This window comes from Lissotriton helveticus, chromosome 7 (assembly GCF_964261635.1).
Source record: "Lissotriton helveticus chromosome 7, aLisHel1.1, whole genome shotgun sequence".
Classification (NCBI taxonomy): Eukaryota; Metazoa; Chordata; class Amphibia; order Caudata; family Salamandridae; genus Lissotriton; species Lissotriton helveticus.
This window is the reverse complement of record NC_136068.1, coordinates 1,602,538,691-1,602,553,127: the sequence shown is the minus strand read 5'-3', so window position 1 is coordinate 1,602,553,127 and position 14,437 is coordinate 1,602,538,691.

Here is a 14,437-nt window from a genome sequence, read left to right as displayed (position 1 = left end):
ATATATATATATATATATATATATATATATATATATATATATATATCTTTCTGATCTCTTGCAGGATGTTGAGTGTATCTTATATATCAGTTATTGCTTGTTTATTGCTTGTTTATTAATCAGTATTATAGTTTGCTCAGTTATTGATTCATGCCATTAGAATATAAGTTTGCTATCTAATTCATTTGGTATCTGAGACAGCCTTTGTTTAGAGCGTATTATGTAATAAACCCCAAACCTTATTCTAAAAGTGATAGAGTCTTTGCATTTTGTTAAATAAAAACCCCTTTTCAAAAGGTGCTGTTTGTTTTGTGTTGAAGTCTTGCTGTGCCAGGGGTGTTAATACATGCTCAAAAGAGTATATTATTCAAAGGTGCAGTGGTAGTGCAGGGATTGGGTGTGGCTTATTGGTGAGAAGTCACATTCGAAACATATTTGGCGTAGTTGGCAGGATGTGAACGTTGATTTAAAAGGGGAAGAAATATGTTTTCTAGAAATTAAAAGCAGACTCTCAGATACCAATTGATATATGTATATATTTGGATGGGAGGTAGCCCATATGGTGTGCTAGCCGATGAGTGAGCTAATTGTGCTGGGTTGAGTGAGAATTGGAGTGTGTGTTTAAGTGTAGTTTGTAAAAAGTGCTTATAAATAATTTGCTATGTTAGGCAGAGAGGGCTGGACCCCCCTCAAGTGTTTATTTAGAAATGCATACAAAATATGTTCATTTGTAAAGTGAATTTGAGAACATGATAACATCAAAGGAGCATTTGCAATTGCTTTCCCAGGCAAACTAATGAATTTGGTCCTTTTCTGAAAATGCCTGGAATGAGTTTCCTGTTGTCCTGTTTGTTCTTAATTTGTACAATGTAACAAATGTAAAAATATGGTCTGATTAGAAGTACTAGAATGTACATTATTTTAACATAGGAAGTGATTCAACATGAGAGAAATGTTAGGAAAAAGAAATGTGCGTTTAAATCAAAGGCAGATCTGTGACTGTTCAGGCCAGTGTGAATTTGTGCTGCACAGACACGCATTTAAATGTGCACTAGGACAAATGAAATACAGACTCATGGTCTGACAGGGGGCAGTTTATAGCTTTGAGATAAGAACAGAAGAAAGGTAGACAGTGGTGTATTAGTGTTGAATAAAATGTTTAGCATGTGAATTCTGTTTCGTTCTGACAAGAGGTGAAAGGGTTGAGCAAAAGAATGTGAGGCTATTTTCCGTCTCAGACATGAAATGTGTCCTGGGAGTGGATGGCACGTAAAAATCTGGTGCAGGAGGAGAAATGAAATACACAGTCAGTGATGATGAAATGCTTATGTTTTTTAGATAGATGTTTGGGAGGCTTGCAGTGAGATCATCCAGCAGCGCTGAGAAGAGGTCAGGCTTTCTGTGAAGACTGAGGAGGAATTCCTACGGGAGGGGTCATCCCAGCTCCTCACCCCAGTAGACAGACACAGATTCTTTGAGATAGATGTTTGGGAGGCTTGCAAATGTGCAGGTTTCCCCCCCCCCCATGAGGAGAGTCAGAGCAGATGGGAGCAGACGAACGTTGGCAGGCGTGCTTGGCACTTCGGCCTTGGATGACATAAGGTGGGGGCTAGAGGCAGCAGAGGAAGAAGGCACTGCTTGGTATTTTTGGCATGGGACCAGCTAGGTTCATCAGAAGCCTTAGAAGGAGGGGTACTGCTTAAGGGGGATTGAGAGACACACAGAGAGCAGCTTCTGATAGTTTGAAAAAAAAATGAAGTAGGAAAGAGGTACAGAGAATAGTAGTTAAAAGGTGTCCTTTTGCCATCCTTGTAACAGATTTGAATAGTAAATGAAGAGATGTTTTTTTAAATCGATTTGAAAACAAGTTAGTCTTTCTTGTTTTATTTCAAAATTTATTTTATTGAAATTTCTTTTACAAGTATAATACAATACAGTACAGTAGTGATGCGGGGGCAGGACAGACGATCTCAATGCACAGTTATGTATATCAACATTGGCATTAATGACAATTGGCATTGCTCAATGATTGCTTGGCAGGGGGTTGTTGCCCCTCAATACTGTTGGCCGAGAGAGAGAGAGAGAGAGAGAGAAAGAAGAAGAAGAGAAGGAAGAGAGAATTAAAAATGTACTCAAGCCATTTGTTTTTATCAGCTAGGATGAGTCAGATGTGAAATAATTTGAGTTTAGAGAACGTGAGGAACAGACCAGTTTTGTTTTTAATTTTAGATTTAACGAACGCTGTTCGTAGGTATAAATTAGACATGCTGGTGAATAATGAATTTTGTTTTACAAAAAGGAATGCTATTATAGTAAATGAATGCAGGAATGTTTTAACTCTGCACGAGCAGATTGTGTAGAATGCTTTTACAATGTGGTCAATTTAGAAATGTGACAGTGTATTTTGTGTGCCAGTTCAAGAGAAATGTGTTTTTTTTCGTTTTTGTAACGAATAGGGAAAGGAAAAATATGTTTTTAAAAGTTACAGATACTTTTGTGTTATTGTGCATTGACAGATACGGGACAGAGGGAAATAAAATAAAATATTATGTAGTTTCTCAGGTCCTAATGAAAAGTCCAGAGGTGGAGATTGAGTTATAGGATTCCCCAGAGTGTACTGCAAAGTGCAGTTACTGTGCATGACGGAGCATTTCATTTCTTTACAGATGACAAGGGTAAAATCTTGGAGACATGATTCAGATTTGGTAGGCATACCTAAATACGAGCGCCTAGGAGATAAAGATAAAACAAACAGGTGGGCAGAAAATGAAGGGATGTCCCCAAGACATAATTAGAATTGTGATTCTTATGTGCCAGAATGCACAAGCCAGACAAGTCCCATAGAAAGTGAAATGCTGGTTGAGGAAAGGAAAATTACCGGAGCAGATGAAGTGTCTTGGGTTTCTGCCAATGGATAAAGGGAGCACGTATCCAGCAGTGAGTGTAGAAATAGTCAGAAAGGAAACTGCCCCAGCCTTTCTTGCCATGTAGAGAAAAAGAGAGTTTCTCTCTCATATCAAGTATTCAGAGGTTTAAGTGTGGGTAGAATTCTCAGGCAATTCCCCTGAGATAGAGGGGAGCTATGCAGACAGTGAAGGAAATATTGTACTTTCAGAAATGCAAGACAGAAAATGTGTGCTTTTGAAAAATGTTTTTTGCAAGAAGAGTGATGCCTGTTTCTTTTTTCAGATCATCATACTGCGGCACCTTAGTGTGCGTGGTGCCCAGTCCCCGTATGAGTGGGTTTCCTCCCCCTTCCCCTCCCTCCCTTCCCCCCTCTAAGCCTGGAGTGATCGCTGGACAGTGGAAGCTGAAGTCCTGTGGCTGACCGGCCCGGCTGGGGTCCTCCTTTGCTAAACGGACCGGATGGGGTCCTCCTTTGAGCTGATGTGCTGGAGATGACGCGACAAGCGGGAAGGCTATGTGCCTTTCACACAGACAGACTGCTTTGTTTTCAAATGTATAGGGGGCAGCAGAATGTGCTGTGATGGAAACTGTTTTATCGACATGAGATCAAAACAAAATGCAAGAGCTGTGTGTCTTTCACACAGAAGAACTGTTGGTTTGAACATGGAAGAAGGTGAACAACTGAGATGTGCTGCAATTTGAGCAGATATTTTCTGAGCTAGAGACTAAACAGGGAAAAACCTGTTGATGCTGCTTTAATTTTTCAGTGGGCAATTCATATTAGTTTGGCTGCCTAAGCAGTAGAAGTTCCAGTTTAACCATTAGAGACATTAGATGCGTTCAAAAGCTTCATTTATTTATTTTGTGTATTCATTCCACAAGTATCCAGATATGTATGAGTTATTTTTGTGCTTTTCAGTTATTGATTTTATATGTATTTGGGAAATGCAGTCTTCTTTTAATTATGACATGTAGTTTTTCTTTCAATTACATAATTGTGCCTTTGGTTGAGAAATTCTATTTTTGATATATGTAAATGGTGATAGTCGAAGGTCATGGGGTGGAATGCAGTGAAAGAGCCACTTTTGTAGTCTGGCACCCTATGATGACCTCCAACTACCACCAATTTAATTGATTTTAGTGTGTTATTTTACCCTAGCCTTAATGTAGGATGGCCGTGCATATGCCTGCTTCTCTTCTGTTCTATAATCTTGCTGTCTTTGCGGGGTGGAACAGTCTTGCCAAAAGCAGAGCGCGTGGGATGTGCATTTGAAGGTGTGCAGTTGTGTAGGAATGTGTATTGTATTGTGCATTGGTGAGAATTAGGAGTTCTTACTATTGGCTTTGACATGGTTTAATGTCATTCTGTTTACTGACTTTACCTTGCTTTATGGCAGTGCTTAGCTTTGACATGCTTTCATGTCATCTTGCTCTTCAATTCCATCTTGCTTTGGGCCTTTCTGTCTGCATGTAACAAATGGGGCTGGCTCTAATCAGTAAGGCTGAGCCTTATCAAACAACATAACAAAAGAGAGATGCCAATACTGATGCTATAATTCAACTGATCATGTGTCATCCAGAAGAAGCATACAATTCAACACTGGGTGGTGCTATTTAATAGCTATTTATTGAAGACAATTTAGAAGATGCAAAATGTTAAATTTAGTATCTCATTTCATTTACGAATTACTACAAAAAATGAATGAAAAAGGACACAAAGAAGTGAAATCACAACCATACCATCACTGTCATCACTAATCAGACATATCACAATCAAACCACTAACATTCACACATTCATACACAATACTCCGCACAAACTGGTGGATTCAGTACACCAGTGTGAGAAGTAATCGGTCTGCTCTATAATCAGGAAATAATCAAAACAATAATTTTCTAAAACGATACACTCCTATTGGTTCATGACCGTCAATTTTTTTTAGAGCCATATATTCTACAAGGGTAGTGTATAGTAAACCAGGTGCAACATCAATCAGCACAAGGATAACAAAGGCAGACCAGAACAGCGGCCTACGCATTTCGAATCCCTATTGTTCATAGGGGATTCTCCTCAGGGCCAGTGTTTTTCTGAAAAAAAGAAAAGAAAACCTATGTATAGAGTGATATAAACACAAGACACTAACGGGTGCTACTACACCCAAAACACACACAGCTTACCCTATTCAGTGTAAGATGCAGGAGCAGTCGCACTGCTCAGGATTCCTGCGAGAGTAGGAAGGAAAACAGAGGAAAAGAGAGAAGAAAAACCAGTGTCAACATAAATTAAATACTTGGTGTGGCCTGTCTAGATGGTGCTCGCGAATGTCAAGTGTGGTAGTTTACCTATGGCCAGGGGTGGCGTGTCCTCGAAGGCTGAATGAAGAATGTCTGGTATCTGGAGCAGGGCCTGGGGGGCAGAGCACTTTTTTAGTCACCAGAACTTAGGAAATTATAGAAACATCAATGGGCGCTGGAGCGCTTGTGCATTATATGCTTTCTTACCGGAGGCTCCCAAAATTGCAGGTCCGTGCCGGGGAACGGTACTGCGAAAGCGCTGTGTAAAGTCAAGCGTGCAGGAGCGGACAAGTCGTTCTCAAGCCAAACTGCAATAACAGAAGGAATTGTCGTTATCAGCAGGTGACGGCCACGGGGGTCATTTCTGTTGGAAAGACAAGCGTCGGCGTAGGCAAAGAAGAAGGGCTTACCGAGGCTCGTATGATTCAGGTCTCTCGTCGTGGCGTTCAGCGTGTACTAATCACTCGCGCATGCGCAATCAGAGTCAGCTGTTAAAATCGGAAATCCTGCGGTTTAAAAGTCTGCCGCGAGTGAGGGTACGCCCCGCAGTGGGATCCAAGGGCGGACCAGAGTGGCCGGCAAAGGCGTTACCTCAGGCAATAAAGTTGCCTGGCAACTAATGCATGATGCAATATAGCAAACATCAAACGGGTGGATTCATTGTAATAGCAGGACACATATGTAAAAAGACATATGTAAAAAGCAGTGCCCGTGGTATGCATGGCTTGAGTCAAAAGCTGCCATTCACATACACGGGTGTGAAGGAATTAAAACCAATGAGTTAGCTGGAGGGTCATAGAAGGAGGATGATTAAAGTTTATAGAGTTCAGACAATTCATTCAATCCGGTTACGGCCGTATCGAACTTGACGATAAGGAATGCCTCTCTCTTGGATAGTTTAGAGTTCCAATCTCCGCCGCGTGGGTCTTTTTCAACTTTTGAAATAATGGTCCATTTCAAATCACTTATTTGGTGTTTAAGTCTGTTCTAGTGGTTAACTAGTGGTGCTGTTTCTACTTTGTTTTTTTATTCTTGACTTGTGTCGGGAGATTCTCTGGCGGATCTCTTGGTTGGTCTTCTCGATGTATAAAAGTGCGCATGGGCACAGTATTCCATAGACTACGTACTTAGATTTACAATTACTGAATGTGTCGTGTTTCCACGAAATGAGATTATGTTGGAATAGGGATCCCTCTATGGTCATGTCACAGCAGAGGCAAGTGCCACATTTGTGGTGCCCTACAATGGGAGCTAAGCCCAACATTTGTCTTATCGAGGGTTGTGATTCTCTCGCGGTCGCAGCTCGCACCACATGGTCGGCGATGCTATTTTCCTTTTTGAACGCAAAAAGAGGCGGCTCTTTTAGGCTTTCATCCACGTTTTTGACCAAGTGCCAGTTTTGTCCAATGATCTTTTTCAATTTGTTAGCATTTGGACAATAAGTTGTCACACATACTTGGCATTTTAACCGGGGTTTGCTTTTACGCTCAAGTAAGCTTTCTCTCCGGGTCCACCTGGCTCGTTTCATACAGTTCCGTACTAATTTTCTTGGGTACCCACGGTCGCATAATTTGGACACCAAATTTTCAGCATGAAACTTGTAATCTTCGTTGGATGAGCAATTTCTCCGTATGCGTAGAAATTGGCCGTACGGCAGATTTTCTTTAAGACTCCTCGGATGGTTGCTGGAGAAGAGCAAAGCCTTATTGCGGTCCGTTGGTTTAATAAATAAAGTTGTCGCTAATCGGCCCGCGGATGGAAACACTTCTACATCCAAGAATGCTATTCTATTATCCGAGTGGGATATGCTGAATTGAATGTCCGGTGTTCTTGCATTCAACCAATTGAAAAATAGTATAAGCTTTTCTTCTCCTCCTGTCCAGATCATAAACACGTCGTCTATGAAATGTAGCCTCGTTCCAATATGTTCTCCAAATGGGTTGTTATTATGGACATAAGTGTCTTCATACAGAGACATAAATAAAACCGCCAGCTCAGGGGCGAAAGGACACCCCATCGCTACTCCTTTCACTTGTAGATAGAAGTCTTTCCCGAAACAGAAGTAGTTCTTTTTTAATGCAAAAGATGCTAGATCCACTAAAAATTTAGTGGGCACTCGAACTGGCCTTGGTCTCAACTCCAGGAAATGTGTAAGCACTGCCACTGCTTCATCCTGGGGTATTTGGGTATATAAGGACGTCACATCCAGTCTGACCAACATGTCCTTCCCTTTATTGAATTCAACCATTTCCAATTTGTTGATGAAATCTGTAGTATCCTGTAGATACGAAATCACGCGGTCCATGAATTGCTTCAGGAAGCAATCAACGTATTTGGCAATTGGCTCTAATAGAGAGTCGCATCCAGCTACGATGGGTCTAACCAGGGGGCTTAGTTTGATCTTTATGCACCTTGGTCAATATGTAAAACATAGGTACTTTTGGATGTTTATTTTGTAGGTACTCCAATTCTTTAACCCCCAATATTAATAATTTAATAAAGGAAATAGCTGGTTCTGTAGTTCCACTGTCGGGTCCTTTCCAATTTTACGGTAGCAGACTGGGTCATTCAGTTGCCTCATGACTTCGGTGGAACAGTCTTGCCAAAAGCAGAGTGCGTGGGATGTGCATTTGAAGGTGTGCAGTTGTGTAGGAATGTGTATTGTATTGTGCATTGGTGAGAATTAGGAGTTCTTACTATTGGCTTTGACATGGTTTAATGTCATTCTGTTTACTGACTTTACCTTGCTTTATGGCAGTGCTTAGCTTTGACATGCTTTCATGTCATCTTGCTTTTCAATTCCATCTTGCTTTGGGCCTTTCTGTGTGCATGGCCTAACTAACTCTATTTTCATGACTGAATATATTGCCTGTGCTTGCATGTAGCTGCAAAGTGGGGAGGGCATGTTTTGCTCTTCCTCCTGTTTTTTGCACTTTACTGAGAGAGTCTCCACTGGTCTGGTGGGAGTTTGGGAGTTTGGATTCCGAGCGAGAGCAGATGTGTCTATCTCGGATTGAACCCTGATTGCTGAGCTCTCTGAACTCAATACATCATCTGATACATACACTGCCCACTTCTGGCCGGGGAAAGTCTTCACAGAGCCGGGGATCAGAGCTCAGCAATCCGGGTTCAATCAGAGATAGACACGTCTGCCCTCGCTCAGAATCCAAACTCCCACCAGACCAGTGGAGTCTCCCCTTCTTAATACAAATTGAACATAACGAAGCTTCTAGCAAGCCTCGCCCCTTCGTTCTCATGCGAGCCCGTACCAGTCTGCTCCAAGCCCGCGGCATCAATTGATCAGGCCTTTGCTATGGCTTTGCGACGGATCATGTACATTCCTCTGATAACAACCGGTTGTCTCTAGTCAGTAAAGTGTGAAAAACAGCAGGTAGAGCAAAACATGCCCTCCCCACTTGCAGCTACAAAGCAATATATATATATATATATATATATATATATATATATATATATATTTCCGCTCGCTTCCCACCTTACTTCAGAGCACTCTTCGGCGGGTGCGGCAAGCGGCTGTGGGAGTCCGCTAACACATACAGCTCGAAATCCTCGCCCCAATCCAGTGGCAAAAATTAACCGCACTCACACGGGGGAACGTTTAGGTGATCGCTTCTTTAATGGTATGTAAACAGACGCGTTTCGGCTGGTGGCCTTCGTCGGTGTTTACTGCACCAGGAAATTACATCACAGAAATAGTATCAGTGCGATGGTGGACACAAAGAAGGGACTATTCACCCCTATGATCATGCGAGTGACATATTGGAATTATGCATTATGCTAGACCTCCTACCAAATGTAGACATTAGCATGCACAGGGTTCAAGTAGCATTTAGCCGTGTATCGGCATATCTCCCAGTAATTATCCTACTAGGAGCCTCTCGCATCAGGTTTACGCATGTATTACAATAATCACAGTTTATTCAATGACCAATTTATATACAAAACCTGTTCTGCAGGAATTATTCATATAGCCGTGTATCGGCAACAGTCCCTTCTGTAATTAACTCGTCCCAGACTACACTAATTCTTTTTCGGGGCAAAAAACACACAAAAACATATCCTATTACACATCCATTTCTTAAACGATACCCTCATATCAGTTTCATATAGGTTACTTAAATATCTTAAATACAGTAGCTAAGGTGCAACACCATATCTAGTCCTTAGTATGAGAAGCCTCCCATATTTCATTTCAAATACAATGTAAACCAACACCATTCTCCATTTCAAAATTACAGGATCAAAATTTCAAGTTGAAAGAACTACAAAGGTCAGAAATTCCATTAGTTGACTGCAGACAGTTGAATGCTAATAGATACACAGGGAAATCTAACATAACTCATCAGTACTCCCTATCAATTTAGTGCACACCTATTGTTTTTATGTGGTACGGGCCATGGTTCTGCCGTCTATTTGCCTAGATGGACCAGCAAATCCTCCCCACTATTCATACCACCAGGGTGTTTGGTCCTTAAATCGATTATATACCTCGATTCGAGGCGACGTAGCTTACGTAGCCGATCACCTCCCCTGATGTTGAACGGGATAAAATCCAGTCCAAAAAACATCAGTTTGGTTCGGTCCTTTCGATGTTGCTCGGCAAAATGCCTCGCCACCGGATAGGCCGGGTCCACCCTGTCTATGGCTCTCATGTGCTCCAGTATACGAATTTTTAGTTCGTGCACAGTGCTTCCCAAGTACCTGAGCCCACATGGGCTTATCAGGCAGTAGACAGCAAAGGGGGTACTACAAGTAATGAATTTGCTTATCGTTCTGTTCTTCCCTGTGTCTGGGATTGTGTAGGATAGGACCCGCTTGCTGCCGGCACAGGCTTTGCACTTCCCGCATGGGAAAAAGCCTTTCATATCCTTTAATATATATATATATGCACACACATCTTTCTGATCTCTTGCAGGACATCGAGTGTATCTTTTCTTATATCAGTTATTGCTTGTTTATTAATCAGTATTATAGTTTGCTCAGTTATTGATTCATTCAATATAAGTTTGCTATCTTAAGCATTTGGTATCTGAGACAGCCTTTGTTTAGGGAGTATTTTGCAATAAACCCCAAGCCTTATTCTAAAAGTGATAGAGTCTTTGCATTTTGTTAAATAAAACCCATTTTCAAAAGGTGTTATTTGTTTTGTGTTGAAGTCTTGCTGTGCCAGGGGTGGTAAGAAAATTTCCTCACATTTCTGTGGTGGAAAGTTCTGGAATCTGTATGAACATTAAATTAAAAAGATTTGCGGTCATAAATGAACCAAACGTTTTCTGGCAAGGAGTACCAGCGCTTTTTACCTCTCTTGGCAACCACTGTTGCAGCCTCCATGCTAGGGGTAGAAGGTAAAGTTTCCGGTCTGGCAGCAGCTGGCTGTGCGACTTCCTGGTGATCTGTGTTGTGTCCTGGGGAGCATGGGACCCAACGCGGCCCTGCTGTGTTGCAGGATGGACCATTGCAGGTGTGAGCAGGACAAATGCAAGGCAGGGAGATCTGTTGAATAGGATGGCTCCCAAGATACTGTAAGTTGGAGTGCAAATAAAATATTCCATATTAGGCAACTCTAAGCATTTTCATAGTTGAAGGAATGGTGGCATCCTGCTGCCATGGTCGTTCATTCCTTAGAAACGGTTCGGACGCATTCCATAGATTTCAATCAATCTTGAGCACTCAAATTTTAATATTTGAAGAGGTTAAAGCGCTTTTGGATGTTGGCGGCACAGCTGGGTGCCTTTAATGACTGCATTGCGACCTTTCAAAAGAGATCATTTTTATGTCTAAACTTAGAAACCTCCATGCTTCCTTGCCCTAACAACCATTCCACTAGGGAACTAACAGGAAAGTCAATTGGAAAGGTCATACATGATGTGTGGAGGAGAATTGGTCAAGAGCAAAGCAAAAGATGCAGTCCCTCTAGCTATGTTACAGGCTTGTAAAGTGCAGCTGCACAAAATGGGTTGAAATGATTCCTATGCAAGGTAGGTATGGTGTACTTCAGTTAGGTTGGCCTTCCATGTCGCAAAGTGATGGGATAATAGTTCATAACAAAAACAATGGAGGAGTATCCACTCAAAACAGAGAGAACAAAAAAGACCTTTTTAACCTATAGCATCTATCACACCTCACATAGCACACTTAGCTATTTTTATCAAACACTAATCATACCACCAAAGTCTACCTAATTAGGCATAGGTGTAACACTTTTTTAATTAGGGTTCAAGCACTCAAGAATAAATACTTGTAGTGAGTAGTGTTGGCCCCTTTTAAAATCACTTGTTTGATCGCCCTGAACACATAAAAGAAAAACGAACCAGCTCCACTGTAATCAGGTGTCGCAGCACACCCTATAGGCACTCGGCCTATGGGGTGGGACCCCGATGATGAAGCATGTCACCAACTAGGTTGGTGAGTGAGGGGTCTTCTATAAGGATATGCATTATCCTAAAACAGGTTGAGGCACATGGTGCTGAATTGAGCACATAAGCCCATATCCAGAGAAACCTCTTTTTTGTTCTCTCTGTTTTGAGTGGATACTCCTCCATTGTTTTTGTAATTAATTCCGGGGACCAGGAGTTCTCAACTCACATTGATAAGTGAAAAAATTCCCTCACTCTCTCTTTTGTTATTGAAGAAAAATAATAGTTCATAACTCTAATTAATACAAATAGCTGCCAAGTTTTCAGAATGCTTATGTTAAGGCTCCCCGTGTTCAGTTTAAGGATTTTTCACTGATAAATACAGACGAAAACAATGTGTTTGTCTGCCTGCATTTATTTTTAAAAATGGATAAATACAGAATACAGAATATTGCCCTACTTTTAAGTGACGCTATGTGCTGTCTTTCATGAATTATAGGCCAGCAGCTTGACAGCATGGAAATTAAAAAACAGGATGACATTTCTTTAAACAATGGCATATGTCAACATACATTCATGATATAATGCTGGTATTTACATTGGATTGATTGTTATGTAATAATTGCCAGCTTAAATAGCTAAAACCTGACAGACAGCAAAGTATGAGTGTGCGTCAATCAGTGAAATAAATATGGAAATGTACAGTTTGACAACCTCATTTATATGCAAAGCACAAAATAATTATGGATAAATACAGATAAAATGGCCAAAAGATAAATATGGGTAAATATAGACGGAAATGTTAAAAAATAATTATCATAAAATGGGGAGCCCTACTTATGTGTGACATTTCCATGGTTTCAATGTGTATGTGTGACACTTAGAGTGACAGTTTCCACTCAGTGAAAACCAAGCTACAAAGTGCAAAGTAATAGATATCCGTCATGCACCCTATTCAGCAATGAGAAGCTCCACAATCCTTTTAACAAATATATGTTTTTAGTAAAGAAACAAGTGAAACATTCAGTAGTCTTTCGATTACATCACAACCATAATCACTACATCTCAACAAGTTGCTAATGTTCACTATCAAGTTTTCTTATAATATACGTTTTCTAAACAAATAAATTAACAGATCCAACTAGGACAAGATGGAAAAAAGTTCCTCAGGAAAGCGGTTTCATTGTTTATGTATTTTTAATACATTTCAGTTGGTCTTTGCGGGCATCAGCGAAAGACCTTTTATTGTAAATCTAAACCGAGTTTACTATCTTTTTGTCATGTGCCAATAGAGGGCAGCAGTACAACATGCTGGATAGGGATTGCTATTTGCTCATTTTTGCTGGCAGAATAGCTTAATTGACAACAAACAGCCATGCTGCATAAAAATCTCCACTATTCTTTAAAGAAAAATAATAGCTATGAGATTTGTTTGAATTAACACATACATCCCCTCAAAGTACACCCTACTTCAATTACACCTACCTTTAAGTACACAACAAGTCCAAATCGCAACAGCCCCGCTGTATCAAAGTGCATATGGTTCCCGAATAAAGATCAGTCAGGTTTTGGTGTGGGAATACTGGGTGGCCGAATCACTGTTTGTGGGTGATATCCTTGCACCCAAATCCATCAATTACCAGCTAACATGTCAACCCATTTTTACCCGGTCCGAACTTGGGTGAGTGAAAACTTAATTCAGGTAAAATAAAACTGCTTGTTTTATTCCTCATTTCCTCTTGCTTCAAGCAAGAGGTAAACAGGATCCGAATCACTGTCTTTTGAGAGGCAGATTTTCCTTAGGGCTGTAAAGACCAGTGGAGGCTGTGGCCAGTCCAAGGGATGTTTAAAGTGGCTCAATGCTCTCCCCTTAGATTGCAGGCATCAGGTGTACCAAGAGTTATGCTAATGCCAATAGGCCCTGTAAAAGATTTTATAGCTTGTATGTGTGAGTCCGGTGTTCCAACACCCAATAATTTTGAGTGTGGCAACAGTGTGCCCGTTGTGATTCCCCCAGTTTGTAATTGGGCCCCTTCTGGTAAGTATCTAGACAAGACACCCATGTGTTTCAGATGATTCAAATAAAGTGCCCTTTTCTGCAACCAGTGAAATCCGATACCCAGAAGTTCTGAATTCGCCGAGTGCGATAAACATCACCAACCACGAGTTTGCCCATAAACAAAATGGGGCACAGCATGCAAATTGTGCGCCAAAAACAGCATTCAACAATATTTAATGGGACTTTCCACACCTAAATTTTGCAGTTTTTACATGCTAAAATTTCAATAGGGAATAATCCAGGGAATGCGGGGGGCGCAGTTTAAGGAGACTCCCTGGGAGAGATTAAGTGATTTGCCTAGAACCTCACGATACTTGAGCCGACACCATACTCCAACCTGGTTCCTCAGCTGTAAAGTCAGCCGCTCTAGCCTACAAAAGTAAGTTAGGCTTTCTTTTGTAGGCTAGAGTGGCTGACTTTAAAGCTGAGGAACCAGGTTGGAGTCTGGTGTAAAATCACTTAATCTCTCCCCATGGCCCGTGCCTAAAAATGAATTTGTCAGTCTGCATCGTGCTTATAAAAAGCACTACGATCTGCAATACTCAATGGCCTGTATTGAACACTTACTTTAAAAGTGAAACTGTTGCCAACATCGCCAAGCCGAAAATCAATCAATCAGTCATTTGTTAGGCGCACTACATACCTGCGAGGGTCTCAAGGTGCTGGGGGGGAGGTGGGGGCCGCTACTGATTGAACAGCCAGGTCTCTAGTATCCTCCTGAAGGTCAGCAGGTCTTGGGTCTGTCTTAGGCTCAGTGGGAGGGTGTTCCATGTCTTGGCGGCGAGGTGGGAGAAGGATCTCCC